The sequence below is a fragment of the Bos mutus genome, chromosome 25 (genome assembly GCF_027580195.1).
Source record: "Bos mutus isolate GX-2022 chromosome 25, NWIPB_WYAK_1.1, whole genome shotgun sequence".
In the NCBI taxonomy this organism is placed as follows: Eukaryota; Metazoa; Chordata; class Mammalia; order Artiodactyla; family Bovidae; genus Bos; species Bos mutus.
The window spans coordinates 37,769,354-37,796,351 of record NC_091641.1 but is presented as its reverse complement, the minus strand read 5'-3'; positions in this window follow the sequence as shown (position 1 = coordinate 37,796,351).

Below are 26,998 nucleotides of genomic sequence, written 5' to 3'. Positions count from 1 at the left end.
ATTGTTCATGGCTCACTTTTTTGGTTTTTCTCTCATTAAACCCTCCTGGTGAATTGGTGAGGCGCATGCTTTGTTCTCCCCACTTAACTACAAGGACATGGTGGGCTAGAGAGAGAGGTGAGGTCATTTGGCCAAGGTCACACAGCTGGTACTGACTAGAGCTGATGTCCCAGCCACCACTCTGACTTTAGGATATATATCCTGCTGACCAAATAGGAAACCAGTCCTTGGGTGGCTGCGTCCCTGTGGTTCGTTGGGGAAATGTGGGTGCTGCAGCTCAGAGGGCTCCCTAGGGAAATGCGGGGAGGTAGGGCCACAGAGCCTCTGCCGCATGGCATGGGCTTTGGTTTTGGAGCAGCTGGGGGCGGTCCCATCTCGTGGGGCATCTGGAGATTGGAGGCACCAGGGCTGACCTCTCCATGAGGGACAGCAGGCATGTGCATGTGTGCTAAATGACCTCAGTCGCGTCCGACTCTTAGTGACCCCATGGACTGTACTCTGCCAGGCTTGCTCCTCTGTCCGTGGGATTCTGCAGGCAAGAATGCTGGAGTGGATCACCATGCCCTCCTCCAGGGCATCTTCCCCACCCGGGGATTCAGCCTGAGTCTCTTTCGTCTCCTTCATTGGCAGGTGGATTCTTTACCACTAGCCCCCCCTGGGAAGCCCCAGGGCTCTGAAAATGTTCTGCTGCTGCTGCTAAGTCACTTCAGTCGTGTCCGACTCTGTGTGACCCCATAGATGGCAGCCCACCAGGCTCCCCCGTCCCTGGGATTCTCCAGGCAAGAGCACTGGAGTGGGTTGCCATTTCCTTCTCCAAGGCATGAAAGTGAAAAGTGAAAATGAAGTCGCTCAGTAGTGTCCGACTCTTAGCAACCCCATGGACTGCAGCCTACCAGACTCTGCCTTCCATGGGATTTTCCAGGCAAGAGTACTGGAGTGGGGTGCCATTGCCTTCTCCAGAAAATGTTCTAATTTCTTTTAAAACCAGAAGAAGAAAAGAGAAAGTTCAGAAAAATTTAAATATATGATAGTGATATATTCATCTTTATACCACCACCAACAAAAATATTATATATTTATGGAGGAAAGGAGCCGGTGAAGGCAGAATTGCCTCAGGCCCACAGAAGTCATGTAGCACCCTGTAAAGGGCAGTGTGGGTCATATCAGAAGCTGGTTTATCTGCCTGGGAAATTCATCTGGATTCTCGAGCCTTGTGAATCATGATGGAGCCATTTGCAAAATGTGTAAAGTGAGAAGGATGGGTGACAGCTGTGTGCAGCGCTTGGGGGCTGATGAGGCCAATGACGCTGATGTGTGGAGCGGGAGACACTGGATATGAACTCTCAACGCGGCCCATCTGCTGTGGAAAGAGGGGGGAGGCTGCCCGTCTGTCCAGGTGAGATGTCTCAAGTCAGGATGAGCATTTCCATGTTTAATTCCACCATTACTGCCCCATGGGCTACGTCATCTCTGGTGATTAAATGGAGACAGAGGGATGTGCTTGGAATTCCTATCTGCCAGGATCTAAACAAACAGTGTTGAAAGGACCACTACCATTTTCCTCAGTTCCCAGAAGTGGAAATGATTGGGGTTTCCTGGAGCAGCTCCTGGGGAGTGATCTCTGTGTAGCTAGGCCCAGAGCTGCCTCTGCAGGTGTTTGGGGCTGGGCTGACTTCCCTCTGTTTCAGGGGTCTGGCAGTGTCAGGGGACAAGAGTCTCGCTTATGCCTGATGTGCGTTTAACGGGGATTCCATTGGTTAAGCGCAGTGGGTGCTTTTGCAGGAAATTTAAAGTCCTTTTAAGTGTGCTTTGCTGATAAATGTGTTCTTGAAGAGCGCCAAGGAGGTAACTGTGCTGAGTTGCTGTCCTGCGTTGTTCCTTCCAGAAGATGAGGTTGGGGGCACCTTCTGTCTTTCCCCTAAGACCAAACAGATGGTCACACTGGATGTCCAGCCCTCTCTGCTTTCACATCGTCTAGAACCTTCAGAAGCACCTGAAGCCAGAGCGCAGAGAAGGCCTGTCATACATGCTCATGCACCTGAGTTTGGATAGCCACCTGCTAGTGGACAAGGAGGGATTTTTGTGACAGATGCTTCCTGGCCCCTGTTGCCTCAAGTCCTCTCCTCTTTAGGTTTCTCCTCCTCGAGCCTTGAGAGAGCTCGTCTGCTCCACCCCTCCCCTTGCTCTCTCTCTGCTCCAGCCACACGGGCTGCCTTATGTCTCCTGGATTGAACCATACTTCTGAGAAGGAAATGGCTATTTCTTGGAGAATCCCATGGGCAGAGGAGCCTTGTGGAGCCTGGTGGACTACGGTCCATGGGGTTGCGAGAGTCAGACATGACTGAGTGACTAAACCACCACCCACCTGTGCCACAGGGCCTTTGCATCTGCCGCTCTTTACCAGACATGCTCTCTCTACCCAGGTAACTCCTATTCATTGTTTGAATCTCAGATCAATGGTAACTCAAGGACACTTTTTCTCCCTCTCTCCTCTTTGTCAGATGCCATATGGATTTTTCCTTTTATTTTATTTTTTTTTTTTTATTTTGAAATACTTGTATCATAATTTTATTTTATCTTTTTTTCTTTAATAGGAAATTATTTAATTAGTATACATGTGTTCCCCATCCTGAACCCTGATAAGATACATGTAACATATTATTTGCCATTTAAATAATTTTTGAGTGTAAAGTAGCATTAAGTACATTCATACTGTTGTGCAACTGTGACCACTATTTATTTCCAAAATGCTTTTTCTCATCCCAAATAGAATCTCGGTGCCCATTAAGCAATAACTCCCCTTTCCTCCTTCCTCTTCCCTGCTACCAGTGCTATGTAACTCCTATTCTACTTTCTGCCTGCAAATAATGCTTTTTAAAGAATTTTTTAAATTTAAATTAAAATTAAAAAATTAAAAAATTTTATGAATTAACTCTTTTGTGTGGCCATGGTGCATGGCATGTGGGGTCTTAGTTCCCCAACCAGGGATTGAACTTGGGCCTCCATTATTGGAAGCATGAAGTCTTCACCACTGGGCCACCAGGGAGGTCCCTGAAAATATTGCCTTTTAAGAGGCAGGAGAGGGCTGGTCTGTGAAGGCAGTCCTGGGCCTTCAACCCTGATATAAAAGAGCAGAGTCACATTTTGGGAAATTAATGTGGATCTGCATAGGTCTAGATTTCAGCTAAGGCCCTTTAACTAGGTTATTTCTACCTACTGTTATTAAATCTGGCCAGCGCTCCTGAATTGGGCCTCAGATTTTCCCACTGGGGTAAACGAATCCTTCCTGATATCTTTACTCTGTGAATTGGGGTTGGAATTACTTAGTTGGAATTTGTGTTGACTTAAAGCCAAAAGGGAGACTGAGACTCCTCACTGTGGTGGAGAGAATTCTGAGATGGTTCCTGAAGATTCCTGCCCCTGATGTCTGTCCATGCCCCTTCTCCTGGTCATTCACACACCAATCAGCTACTTCAGTAAAGGGATTTTGCAGATTAAGATCCCAAATCAGTTACCCTTAAGTAGGGAGATTATCTCGGAGAAGGCAATGGCACCCCACTCCAGTATTCTTGCCTGGAAAATCCCATGGACGGAGGAGCCTGGAAGGCTGCAGTCCATGGGGTCGCTAAGAGTCGGACATGACTGAGCGACTTCCCTTTCACTTTTCACTTTCGTGCATTGGAGAAGGAAATGGCAACCCACTCCAGTGTTCTTGCCTGAGGAATCCCAGGGACGGGGGAGCCTGGTGGGCTGCCGTCTGTGGGGTCGCACAGAGTCGAACACGACTGAAGCGACTTAGCAGCAGCAGTAGCAGCAGCAGGGAGATTATCTAGGTGGGCCTGATCTATGTGAATGCTTTAAAAGCAGAAAGTTTTCTCTGGTTGCAGATGGACACATCAGAGACTTGAAGCATGAGAAAGACTGGACCCCCTGTTGCTGGTGGTTGGTCACGTGGCAAGGAATGTGAGTGCCTTAGTGGAACTAAGAGTGGCCCCGGGGTGGTTGTCAACAGGAAACTGAATTTTGTGCCCAAGAGGAAAAGGAAGTGAGGCTTGGTGAGCACAGGTGTGCACAGAGCTTCTGGGGGGACAGGGGAAAGTCAATTCTAGAGGTTCTGAGAAGGATCTGGTGGAGATGGTGCCTGAACTGAGTTGCTGTTATTTAGTCACTCAGTCCTGTCTGACTCTTTTGCAACCCCAAGGACTGTCAGGCTCCTCTGTTGGGGGTTCTTCAGGCAAGAATACTGGAGTGGGTTGCCGTTCCCTTCTCCAGGGGATCTTCCTGACCCAGGGATCGAACCCATGTCTCCTGCATTGACAGGAGGGTTCTTTACCACTGGCACCACCTGGGAAACCCCTACATGTGAGTGGGCGTGACATTCAGGCAAAGGCATGGAGTGGAAAATGCATCGGTGGGTAGGGAGCGACCAGTATCTATTCAGAGCAGGAGCGATTATGCTGAGCAAGTTCAGTGCTTTGCTGGAGTTTACAGAAAGCCCAGAATAGAAAGCAATAGGTCCAAGCACAAGGCCCTCCAAAGACTCCTTTATTTTTCTTGGAAGTCTTTTATGGGGCTCGAGAGTCTCCATAAAACTCATCACGTCTCACAGACACCAAGTCTGCCATACTTTTTGTTGGAGCGCCTGTGAAATGTGTCTTGAGAGAGAGAGGAGGTGCCCCAACATGCCTTAGCTCTGACTCTATCTAGAGAGGACGCAGGAATGATGTTTCTGGGCAGGTATGGTCATGGCTCTTTTTGTGTGACTGCCAGGAAGTGGCCTGGAGTCTGTCCATATTGGGGCCACAGCCTGATGCCCCAAGCGTTGGATAGAGCAGGATGGGGACTCCAGGGAGTCACCAGGAAGCTCTGGGCATGACAGGGCTCTGGGGCTCTGGGGTGTGAATGTACAGCTGAGCCCCCTGTTACACTGTCCTCCCTGGCGCTGCTTCAGGGGGTGCTCTGTCTCTGGTTCATCACTGTGGCTCCAGGAGCCTTCTGTCTGTGGCCAGGGGTTTTGATTCTCAGATGCTGATCCTGTGTCTTGGGTCACAGAGAAACTGTACTTGTTTGTGTCTAGTCACTGGGGACTGGACGCATTTTGACTGGACATAGTTGCTCCATATTTGGGGTCACATCATCCTCATCATGGGGCCTGTCCTGTGCATTACAGAATGTTGAGCGGCACTCCTGGCCCCTACCATGTCCCTAACAACCCCCAGCCAAAAGTGCCTCCAGACACTGCCGAAGTCCCAGGACCCGGAAAGGTGGGGGCAAACTTGCCATGGGTTAATTAAAAAGTGAAAGTGTCAGTTGCTCAGTCGTGTCTAATTCTTTGCAACCCCATGGACTGTAGCCCGCCAGGCTTCTCTGTCCATGGAATTCTCCAGGCAAGAATACTGGAGTGGGTAGCCATTCTCTTCTCCAGGGGATTTTCCCAACCCAGACATTGAACCCTGGCCTCCCACACTGCAGGCAGATTCTTTACTGTCTGAGCCACCAGGGAAGCCCAAAAACACTGGTTGATAATCACTGGATTAAAGTAGTGAGAAATCAGAGATCGTCTTTTCCTTTAAGCTGCTAGGTTCTGGGGTGGTTCATTAATCTGCAACAGATAACAGAAGTTACCACAGCCGGTCCTCCAGCCACACCTGGGACTCCCGGTGGTGATTTGGGTGAGTGGGAACCTGGATCACTGGCAACAGAAGGGAATCTGCACAATGTGCTGCTCTGTGCAATGACCAGAGTCGGACGAAGGTTCTGGGCCTGACTTCCCCCAGGGTGACCTCTGCAGAAGGCAGCAGGGACCTCACACCTGGTTAAGCTTCCTGATGTGGATGCTAACCACGGATCAAAACCCACGGAGCGTCCTGTGTCCAGCCACCCTTCTAAGCCCTTCGTAGGCTTTCTCTGGCTTCGCCACCATATCTGCCATCTGCTATGGGTCCTGGGTTATTCCCATTTTACAGAGGAAGACACTGAGGCTTAGAAAGGTGAGGCATATCACCCCGAGCCCCAGAGCATAAGTAGGGCCTGAACCGTGGCACGTCTGATTCTGAAGCTCAGGCTCTTCACTAAAATTTCCTGATCTGGTTTTACCCTTAACCAAGAGCATTTTGGTGTTTCCCACCCGCCCCCCCCCCCCCGCCCCCGCTCTGGGAGCTTCTGAGGAAAAAAAACAAATTAGAAACATAACTAGAAGCAGTAGAAAAAGCTCCAAAAGGGTAGATGGTGGAAAGCGTCTCTCAGATCTCCTATCAGGTACAACCGTGACTCAACCGAGTGTGCACTGCTGCTGGGGACGGCAGAGCTGGACGAGCTTCCACGTGTGTGTGCGCATGCACACTTGGGGGCTAGGGGTAGGTGAGCCTTCAATCTGGTGCTGGGCTGGGCTCCCTGGGACGTGTGAGTGGTGGCAGCTCACTTCAGCGTCTAGCTGTTTCTCTCCACGGCATCGCTCCTGTCTTGGGAGGCATCCTTCACTCCCCTAGTGAGGCCAGTCTCCAAGGCAGCTTGAACTGAGCTGTCCCTTTCGAGCAGAGAGGCTTGCAGCACGTCAGAAAAGCTCTGCTCAGGAGTTTTTGTTTTCTCAGAGCTTATGTGCAGCGGGGACACTTGAGTGTCTAGATCTACCCCATCCTTCGAGGATCAGCTCAGATCCTCCTCCGATTCTTTCACTTATTAGCTCTGTGGCCTTGGGTGAATCATTTCGTTTTCCCCTCTGACCCTCCATTTGTGCTCTGAAAAATGAGGGTAACAATAGCGCCTTCCTCATTTTATTTAGTTTGTGGGTTAGATGTGGCAATGCATGGAGAACAGCCAGAGTAGGAATCACATTCCCATGGTAGCGATTGTTGCTAGCTATCATTACTCCAGTGTGCGTAGGTGGCCCTCTCTCCTGAACTGTGTCCTTGGGGACCTGGAGTTTTGTTGAAGATTGTAAGCTCTGAAGTCAGATGGACTTGAATCCCCATCCGCTAGCTGGGTGTCCTTGGGCATGTCATTCTACCTCTCTGTGCCTCAGTTTCCTGAACCATGAAATGTAATAGGAATATCCGGGGGAGGAGCCAAGATGGCGGAGGAGTAGGACGGGGAGAACACTTTCTCCCCCACAAATTCATCAAAAGAGCATTTAAACGTCGAGTAAATTCCACAAAACAACTTCTGAATGCCGGCAGAGGACATCAGGCACCCAGAAAAGCAACCCAACTCTTAGAAAGGAGGTAGGAAAAAATATTAAAAACAAAGAAAAAAGAGACAAAAGAGGGAGGGACGGAGTTCCGTCCTGGGAAGGGAATCTTAAAAAGAGAGAAGTTTCCAAACACCAGGAAACCTTCTCACTGCCGAATCTGTGCCGAGCTTTGGAAGCACAGAGGGCAACATAACAGGGAGAAAAAATAAATAAACAATTAAAACTCACAGATTGCGAGCCCTACGGTAACTCCCCCAGCGGAGAAGCAGCGCAGACGCCTGCATCCGCCATTAGCAAGCCGGGGCTGGGCAGGGAGGCGGGGCATGGGCTGCATCGCTGAGAGTAAGAATCTGGCCTGAATATCCTGAGCGCTATCTGAGCGAAATAATTTGGGCTAGCAAACCAGACTGTGGGATATCTACCACGCGAAAAGCCAGCCCTAACCTAAGACCGCCAGGCCCGTGCACGGAACAAAGGACTGAACAGAGATAGCCGGCTGCAGACCTTCCCCCTCCGGTGACAGGCAGCCAGAGCCGGAAGGGGGCAAGCGCAGCCCCAGAGAGACATTATCAATAAAACTGTAAGCAGGCTTCTTTGCTAACTAAAACTTCTTGGGGGTCTGGACGGTCAACATCTGCCTGAGAAGGTGCGCCGGTTTTACACGCAGATAACCGAGTGGCGGGGAGGCGATAAGTCGCAGCATTGGCGCTCGCCAAACACCTCATCACCTGAGCTGCTCAGACCTGGGAAGAGCACAAAACGCAGGCCCAACTGAGTCTGCGCCTCTGAGGACTACCCGAGTGCCTGAACCTGAGCGGCTTGGACCTGGGAGGTGCATGCAGCTCAGGGCCAGCCTCGGATTGTTCCCGGCGGAACAACCTAGAGTCCGAGCAGTGTGGACAGGGAGGCTACGCGCGCCGTGAATGGGGCAGACCCAGGGTGGCTGAGGCACTGCGCAGCCCACGCCAGTGTTATTTGTTTGCAGCATCCCTCCCTCCCTTCCACACAGCGACTGAACAAGTAAGCCTAAAAAAAAAAAAAAAAAAAGTGTCCTCCACCGTGCCCTTTGTGTCAGGGCGGAAACCAGATACTGAAGAGACTAGCAAACAGAAGAAGATATAACAGAGGGAAACGCCTTGGAAGCTACAGGCAATAGATCAAAACCCTGTGGTTACTACGGACTACATAGGAAGGAGCCTATAGATCTTGAGAAATATAAATCTGACCAAGGAACTAGCCAAAAATGAACTGAACCCACAACACCCACAAAAAAACCAAAAAAAGTCCTAGATATATTTTTATTATTTTTACGATCATTCTTTCTTTTTTTTAATTAAAAAAAATTTTTTAAGTCCTCTATTGTTCCTTTAATTTTCACTTTTATAACCTATTACTTTGAAAAAAAAAAAACCCTTTTTTTTCTTGTTCAGCAAACTTCATATATATATATTTTATAATTTTTTGACCTTTTTTTTTTTTTTGGTTGGTTTTTTTTGTTTTTTTTTTTCTTCTTTTCTTTAACATTGTATTTTTGAAATTCCAAACTCTACTCTAGATTTTTAATTTTGGCTTTTTGGTATATGTTATCAATTTTGTACCTATAGTTTTTTTATATAATTTCTGTGACTTTTTTTTTCTTCTTCTCTGTTTCTTTCTCTTCTTCTTTTATATAACATTGTATATCTGAAATTCCAAACTTTACTCTAGATTTTTAATTTATGCTTTGTGGTATTTGATATCAATTTTGTACCTGTATTTTCTTTATAATTTTGTGACATTGTTCGTATTTGTTTGTTTGTTTTCTCTCTTTATTTTTCTTCTTCTTCTTTTTTTTTTAACATTGTATTTTTGAAATTCCAAACTCTACTCTAGATTTTTTTAATTTTGCTTTCTGGTATTAGTTATCAATTTTGTTGTACTTTCTTTATAATTTTTACGACCTTGTTTGTTTTTTTGTTTGTTCGTTTTTCTCTCTTTCTTTTCCTTCTTCTTTTCTTTAACATCGTATTTTTGAAATTCCAAACTCTACTCTAGATTTTTAACTTTCCATTAGTTTCAATTTTGTACCTTTAGGACCCAATCTTCAGGACCCATTTTTCACTAGGAGTGAGATTACTGGCTTGACTGCTCTCTCTCCCTTTGGACTCTCCTTTTTCTCCACCAGGTCGCCTGTGTCTCCTCCCTAACCCCTCTCTACTCTACCCAACTCTGTGAATTTCTGTGTGTTCCAGACGGTGGAGAACACTTAGGGAACTGATTACTGGCTGGATCTGTCTCCCTCCTTTTCATTCCCCCCTTTTATCCTTCTGGCCACCTCTGTTACCTTCCTCCTCCTTCTCTTCTCTGTATAACCCCGTGAACATCTCGGAGTGGTCCAGTTGTGGAGTGCACATAAGGAAGTGACTACTGGCTAGCCCACTCTCTCCACTATTGATTCACCTCATCTCATTTGGGTCACCTCTAACTGCCTCCTCCCTCTTCTCTTCTCCATGTAACCCTGTGAACCTCTCTGAGTGACCCTCACTGTAGAGAAACTTTTCATCTTTAATGTAGATGTTTTATCAATGGTGCTGTATAGAAGGAGAAGTTTTGAAACTACTGTAAAAATAAGACCGATAACTGGAAGCAGGAGACTTAAGTCCAAACCCTGACTCCAGGGAACTCCTGACTCCAAGGAACATTAATTGACAGGAGCTCATCAAATGCCTCCATACCGACACTGAAACCAAGCACCACACAAGGGCCAATAAGTTCCAGGGCAAGACATACCAAGCAAATTCTCCAGCAACAAAGGAACACAGCCCTGAGCTTCAAGATACAGGCTGCCCAAAGTCACCCCAAAACTATAGACATCTCATAACTCATTACTGGACATTTCATTGCACTCCAGAGAGAAGAAATACAGCTCCACCCACCAGAACACCGACACAAGCTTCCCTAACCAGGAAACCTTGACAAGCCACCTGTACAAACCCACACACAGTGAGGAAAATGCCACAATAAAGAGAACTCCACAAACTGCCAGAATACAGAAAGGACACCCCAAACTCAGCAATTTAAACAAGATGAAGAGACAGAGGAATACTCAGCAGATAAAGGAACAGGATAAATGCCCACCAAACCAAACAAAAGAGGAAGAGATAGGGAATCTACCTGATAAAGAATTCGAATAATGATAGTGAAATTGATCCAAAATCTTGAAACTAAAATGGAATCACAGATAAATAGCCTGGAGACAAGGATTGAGAAGATGCAAGAAAGGTTTAACAAGGACCTAGAAGAAATAAAAAGAGTCAATATATAATGAATAATGCAATAAATGAAATTAAAAACACTCTGGAGGCAACAAATAGTAGAATAACAGAGGCAGAAGACAGGATTAGTGAATTAGAAGATAGAATGGTAGAAATAAATGAATCAGAGAGGATAAAAAAAAAACGAATTAAAAGAAATGAGGACAATCTCAGAGACCTCCAGGACAATATTAAACGCTACAACATTGAATCATAGGGTTCCAGAAGAAGAAGACAAAAAGAAAGACCATGAGAAAATACTTGAGGAGATAATAGTGGGAAACTTCCTAAAATGGGGAAGGAAATAATCACCCAAGTCCAAGAAACCCAGAGAGTCCCAAACAGGATAAACCCAAGGAGAAACACCCCAAGACACATATTAATCAAATTAACAAAGATCAAACACAAAGAACAAATATTAAAAGCAGCAAGGAAAAACAACAAATAACACACAAGGGAATTCCCATAAGGATAACAGCTGATCTTTCAATAGAAACTCTTCAAGCCAGGAGGGAATGGCAAGACATACTTAAAATGATGAAAGAAAATAACCTACAGCCCAGATTATTGTACCCAGCAAGGATCTCATTCAAGTATGAAGGAGAAATCAAAAGCTTTTCAGACAAGCAAAAGCTGAGAGAATTCTGCACCACCAAACCAGCTCTCCAACAAATACTAAAGGATATTCTCTAGACAGGAAACACAAAACGGTGTATAAACTCAACCCAAAACAATAAAGTAAATGGCAACGGATCATACTTATCAGTAATTACCTTAAACGTAAATGGGTTGAATGCCCCAACCAAAAGACAAAGACTGGCTGAATGGATACAAAAACAAGACCCCTACATATGTTGTCTACAAGAGACCCACCTCAAAAAACAGGGGACACATACAGACTGAAAGTGAAGGGCTGGAAAAAGATTTTCCATGCAAATAGGGACCAAAAGAAAGCAGGAGTAGCAATACTCATATCAGATAAAATAGACTTTAAAACAAAGGCTGTGAAAAGAGACAAAGAAGGTCACTACATAATGATCAAAGGGTCAATCCAAGAAGAAGATATAACAATTATAAATATATATGCACCCAACACGGGAGCACCACAGTACGTAAGACAAATGCTAACAAGTATGAAAGGAGAAATTAACAATAACAATAATAGTGGGAGACTTTAATACCCCACTTACACCTATGGATAGATCAACTAAACAGAAAATTAACAAGGAAACACAAACTTTAAACGATACAATAGACCAGTTAGACCTAATTGATATCTATAGGACATTTCATCCCAAAACAATGAATTTCACCTTTTTCTCAAGTGCACATGGAACCTTCTCCAGGATAGATCACATCCTGGGCCATAAAGCTAGCCTTGGTAAATTCAAAAAAATAGAAATCATTCCAAGCATTTTTCTGACCACAATGCAGTAAGATTAGATCTCAATTACAGGAGAAAAACTATTAAAAATTCCAACATATGGAGGCTGAACAACACACTGCTGAATAACCAACAAATCACAGAAGAAATCAAAAAGAAATCAAAATTTGCATAGAAACGAATGAAAATGAAAACACAACAACCCAAAACGTGTGGGACACGGTAAAAGCAGTCCTAAGGGAAAGTTCATAGCAATACAGGCACACCTCAAGAAACAAGAAAAAGTCAAATAAATAACCTAACTCTACACCTAAAGCAACTAGAAAAGGAAGAAATGAAGAACCCCAGGGTTAGTAGAAGGAAAGAAATCTTAAAAATTAGAGCAGAAATAAATGCAAAAGAAACAAAAGAGACCATAGCAAAAGTCAACAAAACCAAAAGCTGGTTCTTTGAAAGGATAAATAAAATTGACAAACCATTAGCCAGACTCATCAAGAAACAAAGGGAGAAAAATCAAATCAACAAAATTAGAAATGAAAATGGAGAGATCACAACAGACAACACAAATACAAAGGATCATAAGAGACTACTATCAACAATTATATGCCAATAAAATGGACAACGTGGAAGAAATGGACAAATTCTTAGAAAAGTACAACTTTCCAAAACTGGACCAGGAAGAAATAGAAAATCTTAACAGACCCATCACAAGCATGGAAATTGAAACTGTAATCAAAAATCTTCCAGCAAACAAAAGCCCCGGTCCAGACGGCTTCACAGCTGAATTCTGCCAAAAATTTAGAGAAGAGCTAACACCTATCCTGCTCAAACTCTTCCAGAAAATTGCAGAGGAAGGTAAACTTCCAAACTCATTCTATGAGGCCACCATCACCCTAATACCAAAACCTGACAAAGATCCCACAAAAAAAAAACTACAGGCCAATATCACTGATGAACATAGATGCAAAAATCCTTAACAAAATTCTAGCAATCAGAATCCAACAACACATTAAAAGATCATACACCATGATCAAGTGGGCTTTATCCCAGGGATGCAAGGATTCTTCAATATCCGCAAATCAATCAATGTAATACACCACATTAACAAATTGAAAAATAAAAACCATATGATTATCTCAATAGATGCAGAGAAAGCCTTTGACAAAATTCAACATCCATTTATGATAAAACTCTCCAGAAAGCAGGAATAGAAGGAACATACCTCAACATAATAAAAGCTATATATGACAAACCCACAGCAAACATTATCCTCAATGGTGAAAAATTGAAAGCATTTCCTCTAAAGTCAGGAACAAGACAAGGGTGCCCACTTTCACCATTACTATTCAACATAGTTTTGGAAGTTTTGGCCACAGCAATCAGAGCAGAAAAAGAAATAAAAGGAATCCAAATTGGAAAAGAAGAAGTAAAACTCTCACTATTTGCAGATGACATGATCCTCTACATAGAAAACCCTAAAGATTCCACCAGAAAATTACTAGAAATAATCAATGACTATAGTAAAGTTGCAGGATATAAAATCAACACACAGAAATCCCTTGCATTCCTATACACTAATAATGAGAAAACAGAAAGAGAAATTAAGGAAACAATTCCATTCACCATTGCAACGGAAAGAATAAAATACTTAGGAATATATCTACCTAAAGAAACTAAAGACCTATATATAGAAAACTATAAAACACTGGTGAAAGAAATCAAAGAGGACACTAATAGATGGAGAAATATACCATGTTCATGGATTGGAAGAATCAATATAGTGAAAATGAGTATACTACCCAAAGCAATTTATAGATTCAACGCAATCCCTATCAAGCTACCAACAGTATTCTTCACAGAGCTAGAACAAATAATTTCACAATTTGTATGGAAATACAAAAAACCTCGAATAGCCAAAGCAATCTTGAGAAAGAAGAATGGAACTGGAGGAATCAACCTACCTGACTTCAGGCTCTACTATAAAGCCACAGTTATCAAGACAGTATGGTACTGGCACAAAGACAGAAATATTGATCAATGGAATAAAATAGAAAGCCCAGAGATAAATCCACGCACATATGGACACCTTATCTTTGACAAAGGAGGCAAGAATACACAATGGATTAAAGACAATCTCTTTAACAAGTGGTGCTGGGAAATCTGGTCAACCACTTGTAAAAGAATGAAACTGGACCACTTTCTAACACCATACACAAAAATAAACTCAAAATGGATTAAAGATCTAAACGTAAGACCAGAAACTATAAAACTCCTAGAGGAGAACATAGGCAAAACACTCTCTGACATACATCACAGCAGGATCCTCTATGACCCACCTCCCAGAATATTGGAAATAAAAGCAAAAATAAACAAATGGGACCTAATTAACCTTAAAAGCTTCTGCACATCAAAGGAAACTATTAGCAAGGTGAAAAGACAGCCTTCAGAATGGGAGAAAATAATAGCAAATGAAGCAACCGACAAACAACTAATCTCAAAAATATACAAGCAACTCCTACAGCTCAACTCCAGAAAAATAAACGACCCAATCAAAAAATGGGCCAAAGAACTAAATAGACATTTCTCCAAAGAAGACATACAGATGGCTAAAAAACACATGAAAAGATGCTCAACATCACTCATTATCAGAGAAATGCAAATCAAAACCACTATGAGGTACCATTTCACACCAGTCAGAATGGCTGCAATCCAAAAGTCTACAAATAATAAATGCTGGAGAGGGTGTGGAGAAAAGGGAACCCTCTTACACTGTTGGTGGGAATGCAAACTAGTACAGCCACTATGGAGAACAGTGTGGAGATTCCTTAAAAAACTGGAAATAGAACTGCCTTATGATCCAGCAATCCCACTGCTGGGCATACACACTGAGGAAACCAGAAGGGAAAGAGACACGTGTACCCCAATGTTCATCGCAGTACTGTTTATAATAGCCAGGACATGGAAGCAACCTAGATGTCCATCAGCAGATGAATGGATAAGAAAGCTGTGGTACATATACACAATGGAGTATTACTCAGCCATTAAAAAGAATACATTTGAATCAGTTCTAATGAGGTGGATGAAACTGGAGCCTATTATACAGAGTGAAGTAAGCCAGAAGGAAAAACATAAACACAGTATACTAACGCATATATATGGAATTTAGAAAGATGGTAACAATAACCCAGTGTACGAGACAGCAAAAGAGACACTGATGTATAGAACAGTCTTATGGACTCTGTGGGAGAGGGAGAGGGTGGGAAGATTTGGGAGAATGGCAATGAAACATGTAAAATATCATGTAGGAAACGAGTTGCCAGTCCAGGTTCGATGCACGATGCTGGATGCTTGGGGCTGGTGCACTGGGACGGCCCAGAGGGATGGTATGGGGAGGGAGGAGGGAGGAGGGTTCAGGATGGGGAACACATGTATACCTGTGGCGGATTCATTTTGATATTTGGCATAACTAATACAATTATGTAAAGTTTAAAAATAAAATTAGAAAAAAAAAAGAAAAAAAAAAAAAGAAATGTAATAGGAATATCCACCTTATAGGGATGAAATGGTTTAATGTTCTTGAAACACTTGGAGCAAATTTGGCATATGACCAACTGCTATATATGCGCACGTGTGTGTGTGTGTGAATTATAAGAAATGCATTTTCTTGGTCACTCAGTCCATGTATGTGTGTCTGAATGCTGAGTTGCTTAGTTGTGTCTGACTCTTTGTAACCCCGTGGACTGTAGCCCGCAAGGCTCCTCTGTCCATGGGATTCTCCAGGGAAGAATACTGGAGTGGGTTGTCATGCCCTCCTCCAGGGGATCTTCTTGACCCAGGGATACATCTCCTGCATTGCAGACAAATTTTTTACCCACTGAGCCACCTGGGAAGCCAGTCCACGTTTGTATAGGTGTATATAGAGTGTGATTTCACACAGTGCTTACCTTTACTACACCTAATTCACATTCTTCCATTCCTTTCTCACCCCCTTCCTATTTTTCCATTTAATTAATAAGAGCTGGTGGTCGTGACCCACTGAATTGATTTCATGATCTGTGAATGGTCACGGCCTGCAGTTCGAAAAACACTGTTGCACCGGCCCTTCCCTCCCGCCTCACTCACATTAATCGTGGGGTCCCCTGGCCTCCGAAACATCTGTCCCCGCGTCAGCAGCCTTGCCTCGTTCTCTCCGCCCCACCGGGCTCGGCAGATGCATTGTTCTGTGCACCTTTGTGAGCATCAGATTAATTAGATATTTCAGAGGAGATGGACTTTTAAAGCCATAGCTTCATTAGTATGGCTGTGCTGGAAGCCCTGAAAAGTAAAATTCAGTTATTTGTATGTTAATAAGCCAACCGGGGCTTCAGAAGCCAGCTGATGAGCTTCAGCATTTCAGCAGACCTTCATCCTGCCTGAGCCACTCACGCGCAGCCTCGCCGATGGCGCTGTGAAGACCTGCTATCACCGGGGTCCCCACAGACTAGGAACAAGTGAGTGGAAGGCGCCAGATAGGATGGTGTGCGAGCTCTGGTTTGGTTTAGTCCGAACCCCTTCATTGGGCACTGAGTCTTGCGATGCTGATGTCGTTCAGTCACTGAGTCATGTCTGACTCTTGGTGACCCCACGAACTGCAGCCCTCCAGGCTTCCGTCGCCTCCACCACCTCCCAGCGTTTGCTCAAACTCATGTCCATCGAGGGCTTCCCTGGTGGCTCAGAGGGTAAAGCGTCTGCCTGCAATGCGGGAGACCCAGGTTTGATCCCTGGGTTGGGAAGATCCCCTGGAGAAGGAAATGGCACCCCACTCCAGTACTCTTGCCTGGAAAATCCCATGGATGGAGAAGCCTGGTAGACTACAGTCCATGGGGTGGCAAAGTCAGACACAGCTGAGCGACTTCACTTTCACTTTCATGTCCATTGAGTCAGTGATGCCATCCACCCATTTTGTCCTCTGTCGTCCCCTTCTCTTGCCTTCAGTCTTTCCCAGCATTTGGATCTTGATGCTGATGGATACTGTGTTATGTTTGTGGATCCCATCACATCACATTTTTGAAGTGCTTTCCTATGTGCCCTGTCTTGGGTGTGGCATTCTTTCTGGAGCTGTTTCTCCACTCTTCCCCAGGAGCATAGTGGACGCCTTCCAGCCTGGGGGGGGGGGCTCATCTTCTGGTGTCATAGCCTTTTGCCTTTGCGTACTGTTCATGGGGTTCTCGCAGCAAGAATGCTGGAGTGGTTTGCTGTCCTCTCCTCCAGTGGACCACGTTTTGTCAGAACTCTCCCGTGTGACCTGTCCATTTTGGGTGGTCCTACACAGCATGGCTCATAGTTTCACTGTTACGCAAGTCCCTTTGCCATGACAAGGAGTGGGTCATGGAGCCCTGGCAGATTTGCACGCACGTGCCCCCTTTCTTGTCGAGTCTCTTTGCTGAGCGCAGAGTCTTTCTGTTCAGCGCCCGGGTCCTGGACCAGTGGCAGGAGCTCGATATCCTCCCCCCACCCCTTTCCCAACTGCTTACAAAAGGTATGATTTGCAGTCATGGCTCTGACACGTGGGAACATGAGACTCACTTGATTCTATGTATCTGTATTCGCTTTTATTTGACAAGCTCCTATTCTTGCACAGTTGTGTGAAAACTAAATTTAGTCCAATCCAGTAAATTTTCTACCACATTCACTTTTATTTCGTTTTAAAATTAGTGCACAGTAAAATTTACTTTTGGGGGGAGGGTGTATCATTCTATATAATTTAATGCACGCACAGCTTCATGTATCCACCACCTCAGTCGGGACGCAGGGCAGTTCCATCACGCCCCAGACTTCCTAGGGCTGCCCCTTTTTAGCCACATGCTCCCCCACAGCCCTGACCTCTGACAACCACCAATCTTTCTGTCCCTGTAGTTTTGACTTTTTGAGAATGAAATCATATAATATGTAAACCTTTTCAGACTACCTTCTTTCATAAGCATAACACCTTTGGGATGCATTTGCGTTGTTGAATGTATCCATAATTCCTTCTTATTGCTGTGTTGTGTTCATGGATAGATGTACCATAGTTTAATCCATTCACCTGATGAAACTCATTTGGGTTTTTTCTAATCTTCAGCGATTGTGCATAAAGCTGTTTTAAAACATTCATGTTCAGGTTCCTATATAAACATAAGTTTTCATTTCCCTAGGGTAATGCCTATGAGTGGAATTGCTAGGTCCCATTGTAAGTGCCTATTTAACTTTATAAGAGATGCCAAACTGTTTTCCAGAGGGGCTGTATTGGTTTACATCCCCATCAGCAATGTACAAGAGTTCCAGCTGTTTTGCATCTTTGTCAACACTTCGTATTTATTTATTTTTAAAATAATTTAATTAAATTTATTTTTGGCTGTGCTGTGTCTTCTGTGCAGGCTTTCTCTGGTTGCAAGGAGGGGAGGTTACTTTTTCTTGTGGTGTGTGGGCTTCTCATTGCAGTGGCTTCTCTTGTTGCAGAGCATGGGCTCCAGGGTGTGTGAGCTCAATAGTTGCCGTTCCCGGGCTCTAAAGCACAGGCTCAATGGTTGTGGCACACGGGCTTAGTTACTCCATGTTATGTTAGATCTTCCTGGACCAGGGATCAAACTTGTGTCTCCAGCATTGGCAGGCGGACTCCCCACCACTGACCACCAGGGAAGCCCCTGTCAGTATCTTTTATTTTAGTTACTCTGATAGCATCTCTGAACCCCTTTTCAACCTTTTTTTATTTTCTAGGGCTCACTCTGCTTCTGGCACTGGGCCCCCTGGGTCCTGGGATATTTTAAATTCAGAGAGGGAGAATGTGACTAGCAGAGTCTCAAAATTTATAAGCCTTGGCATAGACAACGGGAGTCAGGTCATTCTCCCACCAGACAGACTTAGAGAGGCTTACACAAAGGTCTTATCAGCACCGACAATAACAAAGTAATTTTCCAAGTCCCTTCCAAGCACTTTGAGCCCCACTCACACAGTTGAGAATAGGGAGAAGTTATAGGAACTCAGAAGGACAATGTTTCTGTTACATGTATTTGTTCAATAAGTACTTTCCCTCTTCTCTGGCATTCGAAATTGGCCGTGACTAGGCAGACCTCCTGATGTGCAGGCCTTCCACCCCAATTCTGGACCACACCTCACAGAAAACGAAAGGCAGACGGCCCTCACTCTTCCTGGCCAGGTTTCAGAGGGCTGTGGCTCTGATGACATCTGTAGGCATGTCTGTTTAGCGAAGGCAATCCATCTCCATTAAAAAGAGAAACGTCTCGAAGCAGTCTGTTAATTCAGAACTGTACAGCCTTGATGATGATGGTGTCTGGCAGCAGGTGGGGGAAGGAAAATATTGATACAAGAAAGTTTTCTGCCTGTTAGGCACTATCTGCTAATTCCATTTTAATATCAGACATCTAGATGATTAATATTATATCTCAGCAGAAAGCACAGCATGGACTCAGATATTAATTAATTCATTCATCTAGCAATGTCAAGAGAGTATCATGTGCCAGGCACCGTGTGAGGAACTGAGGGTTCCGTCGTGAACAAATACAAAAAAATCACTGCCTTGTGAAGCAGATATTCTGAAGCAGGGAGACCTTGATTGTTGAAATATGTTGGAGAGTGATTAAGTACTGTGGGAAAAGTCAAAGGAGGGCAGGGAATAGGAAATGCTGGGGACGGGAACCTGATCCAGGAGAAGAACGTTTACTGTTCCTTATGAAAGAACTGGGGATGGCAGATTCTGAGTAGTTGTTGAATAAGTTTTCATCTTGAGATTCTGAAAGTCTGGGTTATGGACCCTCTACATCAACATACTCTCAGTTCAGTTCAGTTACTCAGGCGTGTCCGACTGTTTGTGACCCCATGGGCTGCAGCATGCCAGGGTTCCCTGTCCATCACCAACCCCTGGAGCTTGCTCAAACTCATGTCCATTGAGTCGGTGATGCCATCCAACCATCTCATCCTCTGTCGTCCCCTTCTCCTTCTGCCCTCAATCTTTCCCAGCATCAGAGTCTTTTCCAGTGAGTCAGTTCTTCGCATCAAGTGGTCAAAGTATTGGAGCTTCAGCTTCAGCATCAGTTCTTCTAATGACTATTCAGTACTGATTTCCTTTAGGAGTTAGGGATGAGACCCTGCTCTAGTGCTAATGAGATCCTGCCCCAGTCTGCAGAATCTGGGCCTGCCTGGGTGGGGTGGGGCCTGGGGCCACGGGGAATCTGCATGTCCCACAGCTTCCTGGGTGGTTACAAAGGACCCTGAAGTTGGAGGAAGTTTGAAGACCACTCTCTTAAGAGTCCGAGTTTAAAATAGGACATAAGCTTTTGGTTCCAGGAAATGATCAGAATCATCTCAAGCTGGGTCCAATTAAAAGAGCATTCACTGGTTTAATTCAAGTCTTGACACTGCTTGGCTCTGAAACACGAGAATGTTAACGTTGCAGCTGTCACTGCTTAATTTTAGCCCTCAGAAATACCCCGGCCTTCTCAGTTGGTTTCTGGGACCCTGATTGGCAGACACCCTGCCCCCCACCTCCCCACCCTATGCAGGGGCGCAAGCCTCCTAACTTTGGAAACAGCAGAGCTGCGTCCCCCTACCCAAATCCCTGGTCTCAGCTGTGAGCTGCCCTACTTTGCAGAACGAGAGTCTCTAAACTCATTAAACCAAAATGAAATCCAAGAAGATAATTTCCTTCCTAGCACCCCTCATAAAGACACTGGCAGCTTTATCCATAGTTAAAACTCCTCCTAAGCTGCTGTGGTCTGTGACTGGGAATGCTCGCAAGTAAAGCTTAGGAACGACGTCATCCTTCCCTGGGTTTACATCTTCCTGCCTGTGGTTGTATCTAGGAATGAGGAGACTCCTGTGGGCTGGGGAGAGAGATTTCAGAAGAGCTGAAGGCCCTGAATGGGGACCAGAAAGTAGGTAAACGCAGCCCGACGTTGGTTAGGAGTCAGGCACCAGGACCAGTGATTCCTCAGCTAAATTAGAGCCTGATGGGCTGAATGTGTTCCCCCCTCAACCTCCCTAATTTATGTGTAGAAGCTCCAACTCCTGAGCCAGGGTCCAAGTGTGACTGTATCTGCGGACAGGGCCTTTAATGAGGTAGTTAAGTTAAAACGAGGCTGTTAGGGTGGGCCCTAACCCAATCTGACTGGTGTCATCATAAGAAGAGGAAATACGGACACACAGGGGCACCAGGGAGGCACGTGCAGAGGGGAGATGGTGTGAGGACTCAGCGAGAAGGTGGCTGTCTGCAAGCCAAGGAGAGAGGTCTTATCATAAAAGCCTGCTGACACCCTAATCTTGAACTTCCAGCTTCCAGAACTGTGAGAAACTAAATGTCTGTTATTTAAGCCCCAAGCCTGTGATGTTTTGTTATGGTAGCCCTAGCAAATTAACACAGTGCCTTCAAAGAAAGCTGTCCTGATGGCAAAGAATTGATAATGCCCAGAGACCCAGACCACAGGGCTTTTACTAGGCTATTTATTTATTTTTGTTAGTTATAAAATTTAATGGTAAGGCTCAAACAGTGGTTATTGGTCAAACCAGTTGACATTAATAACTTTGAAGTGTCCAGGCTAGTTTTACCCAGGTCTCCCATACTGCAGGCGGATTCTTTACCAGCTGAGCCACAAGGGAAGCCCAAGAATACTGGAGTGGGTAGCCTATCCTTCCTCCAGCAGATCTTCCCAACCCAGGAATTGAACTGGGGTCCCATTCACTGCAGGTGGATTCTTTACCAGCTGAGCTATCCGGGAAGCCCCAGTTTTTAAATAAAGGTGATGAATACCAATCAGATTCTTGTAATACTGTTCAGGATCTAAATAAATGTGATTCTGAATTTCTAAGCTATTTAATTCAGTCAAACATAATTTCCCAGGTCCAACAAGCCCCACATCTGCACATGGCAGGTGTAACATAGAAACATCCGGCTCTTAGTCCTAACTGGTCCCAGGCTTGTGCTGAGCTGCCAGCTGGCTGCTTAGGCCCACCCCCTGGCCTCAGCTGATTGGCCTAAGACTCAAGATTCAAGCTGGGCCAATCAGATTCAAGCTGGGCCAATCAGATTCCTACATCCAGGAATCAGATGGGGAGGTGTGAAACCCAGATAGAGATGAGACCATGTGACCCCAGAGAGAGAAAGAGAGGCCATGCCTTGATTCCAGTTCCTCCCACCTGCATGTGAAGTTCCAGTAGGGGTGAGGTCTTCCAGATGGGGCTTGGCTTGGGGATTTGTTCTGTTCCACACCTTTGCCTGTCCCCCTGGCTGTTCTGGGGCTAGTAGACTAGCCCCGGCATGTGCTTCTCATGGCAGTAGCAGAGCCCAGTCACATTAACTCTTTTCAAGCCTTGGTGACATTTCATTGGCCAAACTCAAGTCAAAGGTGGAGAAATAAGCTTCACCCTCTTTAGTGAGAGAAGCTACAAAGCCATGGCCAAAAGGTATGGCTGCAGAACAGGATGAAGAGTTGGAGCTGTGACTGCAGTCCATCACAGGCTCTCAGCAGTTCAGGTGATGGCCTCTGGGGAGTCACTGAGGAGACATCCACCTGGAAGGAGGAGCCATTGACCCTCAGGCTATAATCATGGCTACTCCGTGTACTACCCTGTTACCCCAGTGGGATCTACAAATTCCTCCCTTCCATCAAAACACCCCTGTAACCTTCAGGTGGGAACTCTTACTTTCCCCCCATGATGTCAGGTCCTAGGGCAGGGGTTTTAGGTCTCTGAATATAAAATAAAGACTCGAATTAACCCCAAACCAGGGTCAGCCTTTATCAAATGGACTTGGGAGCAGGGTGTCTTTGGGATTTCCTTTCTTCTTCTTGTGTCTGACTCCTGCAAATCTCCACCTTTCTTCTTGGCTCCTTTTGAGCAGAGCCACTTTTAGGTATTACATGGCAGCACTTGGGGCTTCCTGGATGGCTTAGTGGTAAAGGATCCACCTGCAATGCAGGAGATGCAGGTTCGATCCCTGGGTTGGGAATATCCCCTGGAGGAAGAAATGGCAATCCTCTCTGGTATTCTTGCCTGTGAAATCCCATGGACAGAGGAGTCTGGCGGGCTACAGTCCATGGGGTTGTAAACAGTCAGACGTGACTGAATGACCGAACACGCACATGACAACACTTAGGTTGTCACTGATTCACGAGCGTTTTCCTCTTAACGTGCTAAGTCACTTCCGTCATGTCCGACTCTGTGACCCCATGGACAGCAGCCCACCAGGCTCCTCCGTCCACGGGATACTCCAGGCAAGAATACTGGAGTGGGGTGCCATTTCCTTCTCCATCCTCTTAACAGGAGGCTTTTAAAAGCCAGAAAAGCATTTAAGATCCAAAGAAATTGATTATATATTATAATGAATGATTGTAGAATGTATAATTATATATTATAATTATTACATATAATTATATGTTGCTGCTGCTAAGTCACTTCAGTCGTGTCTGACTCTGTGCGACCCCATAGACGGCAGCCCACCAGGCTCCTCCATCCCTGGGATTCTCCAGGCAGGAACACTGGAGTGGCCTGCCGTTGCCTTCTCCAGGACATCTTATCCAGGTAGAATCTCATGCCATGTGGCCTTTCGCGTCTGGCTTCCTTCACTCAGCATTATGTGTTTAGGGTTCATCCTTTTGTAGCATGTATGAGTTTTATCTCTTTTCAAGGTTGAATAGTATTTCATCATCTTGTATTGATTCATCCATCAGTTAATGGAGCTAGAGGAGACGGTGGATGCTGAGGGCTAAGTGTGGGCTTCCCACGTGGTTCAGTGGTGAAGGATTCACCTGCCAGTGCAGGAGATGCGAGTTCGATCCCTGGATCGGGAAGACTCCCTGAAAGAGGAAATGGCAACCCACTCCAATATTCTTGCCTGGAAAATCCCTTGAACAGAGGCGCCCAGTGGGTTACAGTTCATGGGGTTGCAGAGAGTCAGATGTGACTGAGTGACTAAAAACAACCAACAGCAACAAGGCTTAGGGGTACGGGGCGATTGGAAAGTGACGGCTCAGGAGTATGGAGTTTCTTCTGGGGGTAATGAATACGTCCTAAAATTAGCTGTGATTATGGTTGCATAAATCTGTGTCTATACCAAAAGCCATTGAATCTTCCACTCTGAGGGGTGACTTGTAAGGTGCATGAATTATTAATATATTTCAGTAAAGCTGTTTAAAAAAGAAGATGTAAGCCTAGGTCACTAAATTTGTATTCAAGGAAGAATGTGCCATATTTCAGTGCTTCTAGGATGCACTGCCACCCCCCTTCATTTTTATATATATGTCTCAAATCACAGGGACATGTCATAGTCTAATTGTCAGTGCTTTGTCTCTCTTGATGGTTCCTAAAATAATACTGCATTTTAAAACTGACGACATCATAGATGCAATGAAACAGAACAAGTAAGAACATCAAGGGGAGGGGAGAATTAATCTGTAACCCTTTAATCAAACTAATATAAGATGCCTTTAACTTACCACTAAGATCATCCAGAGTCTCATTTCTTTATATATTTTTTTTTTATGCCATTGCTGCGAGGCTTGTGGGATTTTAGTTCTCCAACCAGCGAGCGTACCTGGCCTCTCAGCAGTGAAAGTGTGCAGTCTTAGCCACTGGACTGCCAGGGAATCCCGGAGAGTCTCATTTCTATGTGTGTTACCTGTCCTTTTTATCAACCTCTTTATAGTTATGGCCTGACCCCCAGGTGGGCGTAAATAAACTAGCACTATTACTTCCTGTTTCTAAGAGGCCAGGTAGAGACAGGCTTTCTTTCAGTGAAGTGAAGTGAAGTCGCTCAGTCGTGTCCGACTCTTTGCGACCCCATGGTCTGTAGCCTACCAGGCTTCTCAGACCATGGGATTTTCCAGGCAAGAGTACTGGAGTGGGTTGCCATTTCCTTCTCCAGGTTTCTTTCAATAAACCACATTAAAAAGGTTAAATTGAGCATTAAACACAAGGGTTGGCAAACTATGATATGTGAATCAAATCTGATCTGAGACCATTTTTTAAAAAATAAAGTCTTATTAGAACACAACCACATAATCCATTCATCTGCATGTCATGTATGGGTGCTGTCAAGTCCAAGGTAGAGCTGAGTGATGGACACATACACCATCAGGTTCAGAGCCTGAAGCATTTCCTGTCTGGCCGTTCACAGGATGAGTTTGCTGATTACCTGACTATGTAGACAATGCAACAGATGCTTCTCACTGGATCTACCCCTTCTCTGACTCCTCTGGTTTTGGTTAGAAGTTCCAAAGATGCAAAAATGCCTCAAGGGGCCCCAGTGCTCCTCAGGGAGGAGCCAAGTCCCTAAGTGTGTGTCCTCCCCTCTCCAGGGCTGACTCAGGTCTAGAGCTTCTCACAGGGGTCAGGCAGTGTCTGGGCCCAGCTTCCCAGGTGGCTCTGTGGTAAAGAATTTGGTAAAGATCCCCTGGAGGAGGAAATGGCAACCCACTCCAGTATTCTAGCCTCGGAATTCCCATGGACAAAGGAGCCTGGCAGGCTACAGCCAGCCCATGGGTTCACAAAGTCGGACATGACTGAGCAAAACAAACACACAAATAAAAGTGTCTGGGCTGTGTCTAGGTTTGGAGGATTCTAGTAAATTAATGAAGAAGAAGAAGAAAGGGAGGAAAGAAGGAGAGATGGAAGGAAGGAGAAGAAATAATTTTTAAATGGGATTAAAGACACTATGGTGTATTTTAAGTTAAACTCCTGGCACACTCACACATGCACACAATCAACTGTTCTCCTTACAGTATAATTTTATGGTTCCTAAGGAGAAGTCAGTTCAGAGTGTGGTCTGGCAACAGGACACAGGTTAAGGAAATAAATATCGTTTTTTCTCTCAACACTGTCTGTTGATCTTGGTGGTTGCGTATAGTCGAACTTGGAGCCGGTATCAAAAGTCTGAATGTGAGGCTCTCCATGCATTTTGGTTCAGGACAGATGTTCCTTTTTCATTGCCCTTGGGACAGACCCCTCTCAGCCCCTGAGCCGCCTCCCCTGAGGTTTCCTGGGGTCCTTGTGTCCACGATAAGCTTGTTCTCTGGGCCACACACTTGGCATTTCACTGGGAGGTGCTGGTGACATCTAATTGGGATGTGATTTTCTTCTCGTCTCAGTGGCATGACCTTTGATGCGTTTGTCTCCCCACATTGTGAGCAGGGGTGATGCCTTACTTACTGGATGCCTGCTGGGTTGTCAGGGAATCTTTGGGAATTGAGACCTGCTTTTCAGGAGTCAGATGTGATTATTATCCTCTGTGTCTTCTTATGTTCTAGTATGCCAAGCATGGCCGTGTGCTTAAGAGATACATATTTATTTCCCAATATATATCTTATGTATCTAAGATTGCACATAGAATAAAACAATATAATAGAAGATAATTTTAATACAGTGAAAGGTTTCCCGTGACAACACAAGCTTCCTGAGGGCCAGGACTGCTTCTGTCTTATTTATTATTCTTCCCCCCAAATCCTTGAATAGAGTCTAGCACATAATAATTACTGGTAAATATTGAACGTTGAACACATATGTGATTTCTTTTTTAAAAAATATTTATTTATTTGGCTGTGGTGGGTCTTAGTTGTGGCATGTGGCATCTTTGTTGCGGGATCTTTAGTTGTGGCATGTGGGATCTAGTTCCCTGACAAGGGATCGAGCCTGTGTATGTGTGAATCGCTCAGTCATGTCCGACTCTTTGTGACCCCATGGACTGTAGCTTGCTAGGCTCCTCTGTCCATGGGATTCTCCAGGCAAGAATACTGGCGTGGGTTGCCATTCCCTTCTCCAGGGGATCTCAGCCCAGGGATTGAACCCTGGTCTGTTGCATTACAGGCGGATTCTTGACCATTTGAGCCACCGGGGAAGCCCATGGGCCCCCTGTGTTGGGAGCATTGAGTCTCAGCTGCTGGACCACCAGGGAAGTCCCTGATTTATATACCATAAAATTAACCTATTTTAACTGTATAATTCAATAATTTTTAGTAAACTTACTAAAGATATTTTTTAAAATTGTGATTGCGTATTAATTTGTAATTTTTTAAAAATTCAGCAATGTAGAAGGTAAGAACTAAAAGTTATCCCTGCTGCTGTTGCTGCTAAGTCACTTCAGTCGTGTCTGACTGTGTGACACCATAG